At 41.0% G+C, this 9295-nt stretch overlaps 1 long non-coding RNA gene across 1 annotated transcript; it reads right to left on the reverse strand.

Moving 5' to 3' along the window:
• Positions 1-243: 243 nt before the first annotated feature.
• On the reverse strand, positions 244-2358 carry LOC118944500. Its single transcript, XR_005039838.1, has 2 exons — positions 2303-2358; positions 244-832 (listed from the first exon to the last, which is right to left on the reverse strand). It is a non-coding gene; the product is annotated as an uncharacterized LOC118944500 (long non-coding RNA).
• Between the last annotated feature and the right edge of the window lie 6937 nt (positions 2359-9295).

Raw genomic sequence — 9295 nt, forward strand, 5'->3', positions numbered from 1 at the left:
TCTTCACCAGACGATTCCATGGTATTCCACCCTGGTTCAATTTCAGGTACCTTTTCTGACAGTTGGTGCTGCTGCTGAGAACGTAATCCTGTACGCTTTCCTTTACCTCTCTTGTTGGAATTCACTGATTTGCGGTGCGCCATCCCATCACTGCCACCATATGTCACGTAGAGTAGGCCAGAAGGATATACTGGAAAACCTAAGCTCTATCAAAATAAAAAAATGGCGGAGCCACAAAAGTTCTTCTGTGCTTCAGCGTGTTTATTTACAAATTGATTCCGGAACAAAAACAACAGTACTGCCATCAAACATATACCTTATGGGACAGCTAAAAACAATGCTACCCCATCCACAGCTCAATCCAAAATGCCTCTCCATGAACTGAAAGAGAGGCTCCTTTTGTAGGGCTAGCCCCTCCCCTCAGAACAATTAACACAAATTAATTAAGCGATTACCTAGTCAAACCTACATTTTCCATTAACTAAACATACTAAAGGATATACATTGCAACACGTTTTTTATGAAACAATATCCCAAAATAACATTTACAACAATACATCACTACTGACAGTGACAGTGTCTTTCAATATGCCCATTTACATGAATGAACCATTCGGGACAGGCACTACAAAGTCAGCCCAATTCCCTTAGCTCGGGTCCTTATCCAGCATACCCGGAAGCTACAGAGAGAGAGGAACAGAACAAACAATGCGCTCATCCACAACATATATAAGTATAATAAATATTGCTTATATTAAATATGAACACTGACAAGTGTGAAATGTATGTACTAAGACAGAAGTTAATTTGTGTGTCGACCAACATTGTTAACCTTTCTGATCTCCCCATCCCGGATCCGGGTTCGTGAATACAGACTCAAGCTCATTACCATAACGCAACGTTAACTATTCATGAAAATCGCAAATCAAATGAAATAAATATGCTAGCTCTCAAGCTTAGCCTTTTGTTAACAACACTGTCATCTCAGATTTTCAAAATATGCTTCTCAACCATTGCAAAACAATCATTTGTGTAACAGTATTGATGGCTAACGTAGCATTTAGCATTAGCATTCAGCTGGCAACATTTACACAAAAAAACAGAAAAGCATTCAAAAAAATCATTTACCTTTGAAGAACTTCAGATGTTTTCATTGAGGAGACTCTCAGATAGCAAATGTTCAGTTTTTCCTGAAAGATTATTTGTTTAGGACAAATCGCTCCGTTTTCTGCGTCACGTTTAGCTATGAAAAAACCCCTGTATCCAGGATTGTGTAAATCTATCAGCAAGCTCATTAGCATAACACAACGTTAACTATTTATGAAAATCGCAAATGAAATGAAATAAATATGCCATCTCTCAAGCTTAGCCTTTTGTAAACAACACTGTCATCTCAGATTTTCAAAATATGCTTCTCAACCATAGGAAAACAATCATTTGTGTAAAAGTAGCTAGCTAGAGTTAGCATTTCGCGTTAGCATTTAGCGTTAGCATTAGCGTTAGCATCCAGCACGCAACATTAACAAAAACATAAAAGCCTTCAAATAAAATCATTTACCTTTGAAGAACTTCTGATGTTTTCAATGAGGATACTCTCAGTTAGATAGCAGATGCTCAGTTTTTCCAAAAAGATTCCTTGTGTATTAGAAATAGCTCCGTTTTATACATCACATTTGGCTACCAAAAAAAATCCATAAATTCAGTCCTCAAAACGCAAACTTTTTTCCAAATTAACTCCATAATATCGACTGAAAACATGGCAGACGTTGTTTAGAATCAATCCTCAAGGTGTTTTTCACATATCTCTTCATTGATACATCGTTCTTGGAAACATGGTTTCTCTCCTGAATCCCAGGAGAAAATGCCTGCACCTGAAGATTACGCACAAATTTAGACAAAGGACACCGGGCGGACCTCTGGAAAATGTAGTCTCTTATGGCCAATCTTCCAATGATATGCCTACAAATACGTCACAATGCTGCTAAGACCTTGGGCGAACGACAGAAAGTGTAGGCTCATTCGTTGCGCAATCACAGCCATATAAGGAGAGAATGGAAAACAGAGCTTCAGAAATTCTGCTAATTCCTGGGTGATGCATCATCTTGGTTTCGCCTGTAGAATGAGTTCTGGGGCACTTACAGACAAAATCTTTGCAGATTCTGAAACTTCAGAGTGTTTTCTTTCCAAAACTGTCAAGAATATGCATAGTCGAGCATCTTTTCGTGACAAAATATCGCGCTTAAAACGGGAACGTTTTTTATCCAAAAATGAAATAGCGCCCCTAGAGCTCTAACTGGTTAACTTATCTTATAACGGAGCAGGGAGGAGTGATGAATATGTGCGTGCGTTAAAGTACCAAATGCTGCCCGCGGCCAGTGACGGACTTCTACGTCGCACATGTGCAACCAGGGGGGAAAAAATCCTAGACTACCTTTACTCCACACACAGAGATGCATACAAAGCTCTCCCCCACTCCCCATTTGGCAAATCTGATCACAATTCTATCCTCCTGATTCCTGCTTACAAGCAAAACTAAAGCAGGAAGCACTAGTGACTCGCTCAATACGGAAGTGGTCAGATGACGTGGATGCAACACTACAGGACTGTTTTGCTAGCACAGACTGGAACATGTTCCGGGATTCATCCAATGGCATTGAGGAATACACCACCTCAGCTTCATCAATAAGTGCATCGATGATGTCGTCCCCACAGTGACTGTATGTACATATCCCAACCAGAAGCCATGGATTACAGGCAGCATCCACATCAAGCTAAAGGCTAGAGCTACCACTTTCAAGGAGCGGGAGACTAATGCCGACACATAAGAAATCCAGCTATGCCCTCAGACAAACCATCAAACAAGCAAAGCGTCAATACAGGATTAAGATTGAATCCTACTACACTGGCTCTGATTCTTGTCAGATGTGGCAGGGCTTGAAAACTATTACAGACTAGAAAGGGAAACCCAGACACGAGCTGCCCAGTGACGCGAGCCTACCAGGTGAGCTAAATGCCTTTTATGCTCGCTTCAAGGCAAGCAACACTGAAGCATGCACGAGAGAACCAGCTGTTCTGGATGACTGTGTGATAACATTCTCAGTAGCCGATGTGAACAAAACCTTTAAAAAGGTCAACATTCACAAAGCCGCGTGGCCAGTTGGATTACCAGGACGTGTACTCAAAGCATGCGCGGACCAACTGTCAAGTGTCTTCACTGACATTTTCAACCTCTCCCTAAACCGAGTCGGTAATACCCACATTTCAAGCAAACCACCATAGTCCCTGTACCCAAGGAAGCGAAGGTAACCTGCCTAAAGGATGAGTGCTTGGAAAGGCTGGTCATGGCTCACATCAACAGTATCCTCCCGGACACCCTAGACCCAATCCAATTCACATACCGCCCCAACAGATCCACAGATGATCCAATCTCAATTGCACTCCACACCCCCCTTTCTCACCTGGACAAAAGGAACACCTATGCGGGAATGCTGTTTATCAACTACAACTCATCGTTCAACACCATAGTGCCCACAAAGCTCATCACTAAACTAAGGACTCTGGGACTAAACACCTCCGTCTGCAACTGGAACCTGGACTTCCTGGTGGGCAGCCCCCAGGTGGTAAGAGTAGGCAACAACACGTCTGCCATGCTGATCCTTAACACTGGGGCCCATCATGGGTGTGTACCTAGTCCCCTCCTGTATTCCCTGTTCACCCTCAACTGCGTGGCCAAACATGACTCCAACACCATCATTAAGTTTGCTGACAATATAACAGTGGTAGGCCTGATCAGCGACAATAATGAGACAGCCTATAGGGTCAGAGAAGTGGCAGTGTGGTGCCAGGACAACAACCTCTCCCTCAATGTGAGCAAGACAAAGTACCTAATTGTGGACTACAGGAAAAGGTGGGCCGAACAAGCCCCCATTATCATCGACGGGGCTGTAGTGGAGCGGTCGACATCATCAATGAACTATCATGGTCCAAACATACCAAGACAGTCGTGAAGAGGGCACAACAAAACTTTTTCCCCCTCAGAAGACTGAAAAGATTTGGCATGGGCCCCCAGATGCTCAAAAGGTTCTACAGCTGCACCATCGAGAGCATCCTGACCGGTTGCATCACTGCCTGGTATGGCAACTGCTTAACATCTGACCACAAGGAGCTACAGAGGGTAGTGTGAACAGACCAGTACATCACTGGGGTCAAGCTTCCTGCCATCCAGGACCTACAGTTGAAGTTGAAAGTTTACATAAACCTTAGGCTTATACGTTTAAATTCAGTTTTTCACAATTCCTGACGTTTAATCCTAGTAAAAATGCCATGTCTTAGGTCAGTTAGGATCACCACTTTATTTTAAGAATGTGAAATGTCAGAATAAGAGTAGAGAGGGATTTATTTCAGCTTTTATTTCTTTCATCACATTAACAGTGGGTCAGAAGTTTACATACACTCAATTAGTATTTGGTAGCATTGCCTTTGAATTGTTTAACTTGGGGCAAACGTTTCGGGTAGCCTTCCGCAAGCTTCCCACAATGACGTGGGTGAATTTTGGCCCGTTCCTCCTGACAGAGCTGGTGTAACTGAGTCAGGTTTGTAGGCCTCCTTGCTCGCATGGACTTTTTCAGTTCTGCCCACAAATTTTCTATAGGATTGAGGTCAGAGCTTTGTGATGGCCACTCCAATACCTTGACTTTGTTGTCCTTAAGCCATTTTGTCACAGCTTTGGAAGTATGCTTTGGGCCATTGTCCATTTGGAAACCCATTTGCGACTAATCTTTAACTTCCTGACTGATGTCTTGAGATGTTGCTTCAATATATCCACATAATTGTCCTGCGTCATGATGCCATTAATTTGTGAGGTGCACCAGTTCCCCCTGCAGCAAAGCACCCCCACAACATGATGCTGCCACCCCTGTGCTTCACGGTTGGTATGGTGTTCTTCGGCTTGCAAGCCTCACCCTTTCTCCTCCAAACATAACGATGGTCATTATGGCCAAACAATTCTATTTTTGTTTCATCAGACCAGAGGACATTTCTCCAAAAAGTATGATCTTTGTCCCCATGTGCATTTGCAATCCGTAGTCTGGCTTTTTTTTATGGCAGTTTTTGGAGCTGTAGCTTCTTCCTTGCTGAGCGGCCTTTCAGGTTATGCCGATATAGGACTCGTTTTACTGTGAATATTGATACTTTTGAACCTGTTTCCTCCAGGATCTTCACAAGGTCCTTTGCTGTTGTTCTGGGATTGATTTGCGCGTTTCACACCAAAGTACATTAATCTCTAGGAGACAGAACGCATTTCCTTCCTGAGCGGTCTGTGTGTGGTCCCATGGTGTTTATACTTGTGTACTATTGTTTGTACAGATAAATGTGGTACTTTCAGGCATTTGGAATTTGCTCCCAAGGATGAACCAGTCTTGTGGAGGTCTACAATTTTTTTTCTGAGGTATTGGCTGAATTCTTTTGATTTTCCCATGATGTCAAGCAAAGAGCATCGAGTTTGAAGGTAGGCCTTGAAATATTTCCACAGGTACACCTCCAATTGACTTAAATGATGTCAGTTAGCCTATCAGAAGCTTCTAAAGCCATGACATCCTTTTCTGGAATTTCCCAAGCTGCTTAAAGGCACAGTCAACAGTATGTTAACTTCTGACCCACTGGAATTGTGATACAGTGAATTATAAGTGAAATAATCTGTAAGCAATTATCTGTAAGCAATTTTTGGAAAAATGACTTGTGTCATGCACAAAGTAGATGTCCTAACCGACTTGCCAAAACTATAGTTTGTTGTCAAGAAATTTGTGGAGTGGTTGAAAAACAAGTTTTAATGACTCCAACCTAAGTGTATGTAAACTTCCGACTTCAACTGTATATAATAGGCGATGTCAGAGGAAAGCCCATAAAATTGTCAGACTCCAGTCACCCAAGTTATAGATTGTTTTCTCTGCTACCAAACGGCAAGTGGTACCAGAGCGCCAAGTCTAGGGCCAAAAGGCTCCTCAACAGCTTCTAACCCCAAGCCATTAGACTGCTGAACAATTCATAAAAATCGCCACCGGACAATTTACATTAATCCCCCCTTGTACACTGCTGCTACTCGCTGTTTGTTACATATGCATAGTCACTTCACTCTCACCTACATGTACAGATTACCTCAATTAGCCTGTACCCCTGCACGGTGACTCGGTACAGGCACCCCTGTATATAGCCTTGTTGTCATTCTTATTGTGTTACTTTTATTATTACTTTTTATTTTAGCCTGCTTGGTAAATATTTTCTTCTTCTTGAACTACACTGTTGGTTAAGGGCTTGTAAGTAAGCATTTCACGGTAAAGTCTACACTTGTATTCGGCACATGTGCCAAATAAAGTTTGATTTGACTTGATATGTCCATTGCTCATGTTTCTTGGCCCAAACAAGTCTTTTCTTGTTGTTGTTGTCCTTTAGTAGTGGTTTCTTTGCAGCAAATCGACTATGAAGGCCTGATTCATGGCGTCTCCTCTGAAAAGTTGATGTTGAGATGTGTCTGTTACTTGAACTCTGTGAAGCATTTATTTGGGCTGCAATTTCTGAGGCTGGTAACTCTAATGAACTTATCTTCTGCAGCAGAGGTAACTCTGGGCCTTCCTTTCCTGTGGCGGTCCTCATGAGAGCCAGTTTCATCTTTGACCTTGATGGTTTTTGCGACTGCACTTTGAGAAACTTTCAAAATTCTTGAAGTTTTCTGGATTGACTAATCTTCGTGTCTTAAAGTAATGATGGACTGTCATTTCTCTTTGCTTTTTCGAGCTGTTCTTCCCATAATATGGACTTGGTCTAAAAAAAAACCTGGAATGAGTAGGTGTCTCCAACTGGTACTGGTACTGTATATAAAATAATGTTGCTTTATTCAATAACTCAGTTACTCAATACTTACTGTTTTATCATTATAGTAAACATAATACATGTACACTAGTTTCTGGCACACTTCAGTCTTAGCAAATATATTTTTTTTACTGGAGGTGGTATACACAACCTAACAAGCAAAAGAAACACAAAATACAACATCACATTGAACAACAGTTCAAAATAATCTCTTGAATACAAACACTGACAGAACTGCATTTGAGAACATCTTTTTTAAAAACAGTTCAAGTTGGACTTTCAAACCGAAACATCTCAGTCAAAAAGGGACAAATTCCAGTTAATGTGGTATTTAGTTTGTCAGTAGGATACCTCAATGGGTACAGCACAATGGGTAGGATATTCACATACTAGCAAGTCAGCACTGCATTTAAACCACTTGATTATTATGACACCATTAATGTCCATTAAATTATTATACCAATAATCAACAATGCAACACATTGCAAAGTCTATGAATTGGCACTGGCGATCTGTGTGTCACTAGTGCTGTTTTAGGGGAAGAGAGAAACCCAATCCAATGCTATTGATTCACAGATTCCTGTCACCACTCTCAGCCTCCTCAAAAACCGTTTCAAACCTGTGCCCTCTGCTGAAAACTCAACCGTGGGACAGAGAGATCTGGGGCCGCATGTCAAGCGCTCAGAGTAGGAGTGCTGATTTAGGACAGTTTAACCTTTTAGATCACAATACAGTGCCTTCAGAAAGTATTCACACCCCTTGACTTTTTCCACATTTTGTTGTGTTACAGCCTGAATTTAAAATGGATTCAATTGAGATTTTTTCACTGGCCTACACACAATACACCATAATGTCAAAGTGGAATGATGATTTCCCCCAAAATTCTAAATTATACTGAACAAAAATATAAACGCAACATGTAAGGTGTTGGTCCCATGAGCTAAAATAAAAGATCCCAGAACTGTTCCATATGCACAAAAAGCTTGTTTCTATCCAATTTTGAGCAGAAATGTCTTTAAATCCCTGTAAGGGATTATCTCTCCTTTACCAAGATAATCCATCCACCTGACAGGTGTAGCATATCAAGAAGCTGATTAAACCCAGTGGGTGGGCCTGGCTCCCAAGTGGGTGGGTCTATGCTCTCCCAGGCCCACCCATGGCTGCGCCCCTGCCCAGTCATGTGAAATCCACAGATTAGGGCCTAATGAATTTAAATGGTCAGTAAAATTGTTCATTGTTGCGTTTATATTTTTGTTCAGTATAATTAAAAATGAAAAGCTCAAATGTCTTGAGTCAATAACTATTCAACCCCTTTGTTATGGCAAGCCTAAATAAGTACATTTGTTTTATTTAAAATAAACAGACATTGAATATCCCTTTGAGCAGCTGTGAAAGGTGAAAACTGAGGATGGATCAACAACTTTGTAGTTACTCCACAATACTAACCTAATTGACAGAGTGAAACTAAGGAAGCCTGTACATAATTCAAATATTCCAAAACATGCATTGTGTTTGCAACAAGGCAGTAAAGTAATATTCCTAAACATGCATCCTGTTTGCAACAAGGCAGTAAAGTAATACTGAAAAAGATGTGGCAGAGCAATCACTTTTTGTCCTATATACAAAGTGTTATATTTGGGGCAAACCCAATACAACACATTACTGAGTACCACTCTCCATTCTTTTCAAGCATAGAAATGGCTGCATAATGTTATGGGCACGCTTGTAATTGCTAAAGGCTGGGGAGTTTTTCAGGTTAAAATAGAAATTAAATGGAGCAAAGCACAGGCAAAATCTTAGAGTAAAACCTGGTTCAGTCTGCTTTCCACTAGATACTGGGAGATTAATTTACAGTTCAGCAGGACAATAACCTAAAACACAAGGTCAAATCTACACTGGTTGTTTACCAAGAAGACACTGAATGTTCCTGAATGGCTGAGTTACAGTTTTGACTTAAATCTGCTTGAAAATCTATGGCAAGACCCAAATACAGTTGTCTAGCAATGATCAATAAACAATGACAGAGCTTGAAGTATTTGGGGCAAATGTTGCACAATTCAGGTGTGAAAAGCTGTTAGAGACTTGCCCAGAGAAACATGTATTGACTAAGTGGGTTGAATACTTAAAGATATACTGTATTAGTGTCATTTTTCTTCCACTTTGACATTAGATTATTTGTAGATGGGTTTAATTGTACGTTTTTTTTTCAACCATTTTAATCCCACTTTGTAACAGCAAAATGTTGAAAAAGTCAAAGGGTGTTAATACGTTCTGAAGGCAATGTATATACGCTTAGCAGGACAGGAGGGCTGCAGCTGATCTTACATCAGCACTCTTACTCTGAGGGCTTGGCACATAATGGGAAGCTAGCCATTACTTTCGTTTTGCACACCACAAGGCAATGAAATGTAACAGGCAGCATTGCACACCA

This window comes from Oncorhynchus mykiss, chromosome 3, assembly GCF_013265735.2.
Source record: "Oncorhynchus mykiss isolate Arlee chromosome 3, USDA_OmykA_1.1, whole genome shotgun sequence".
In the NCBI taxonomy this organism is placed as follows: domain Eukaryota; kingdom Metazoa; phylum Chordata; class Actinopteri; order Salmoniformes; family Salmonidae; genus Oncorhynchus; species Oncorhynchus mykiss.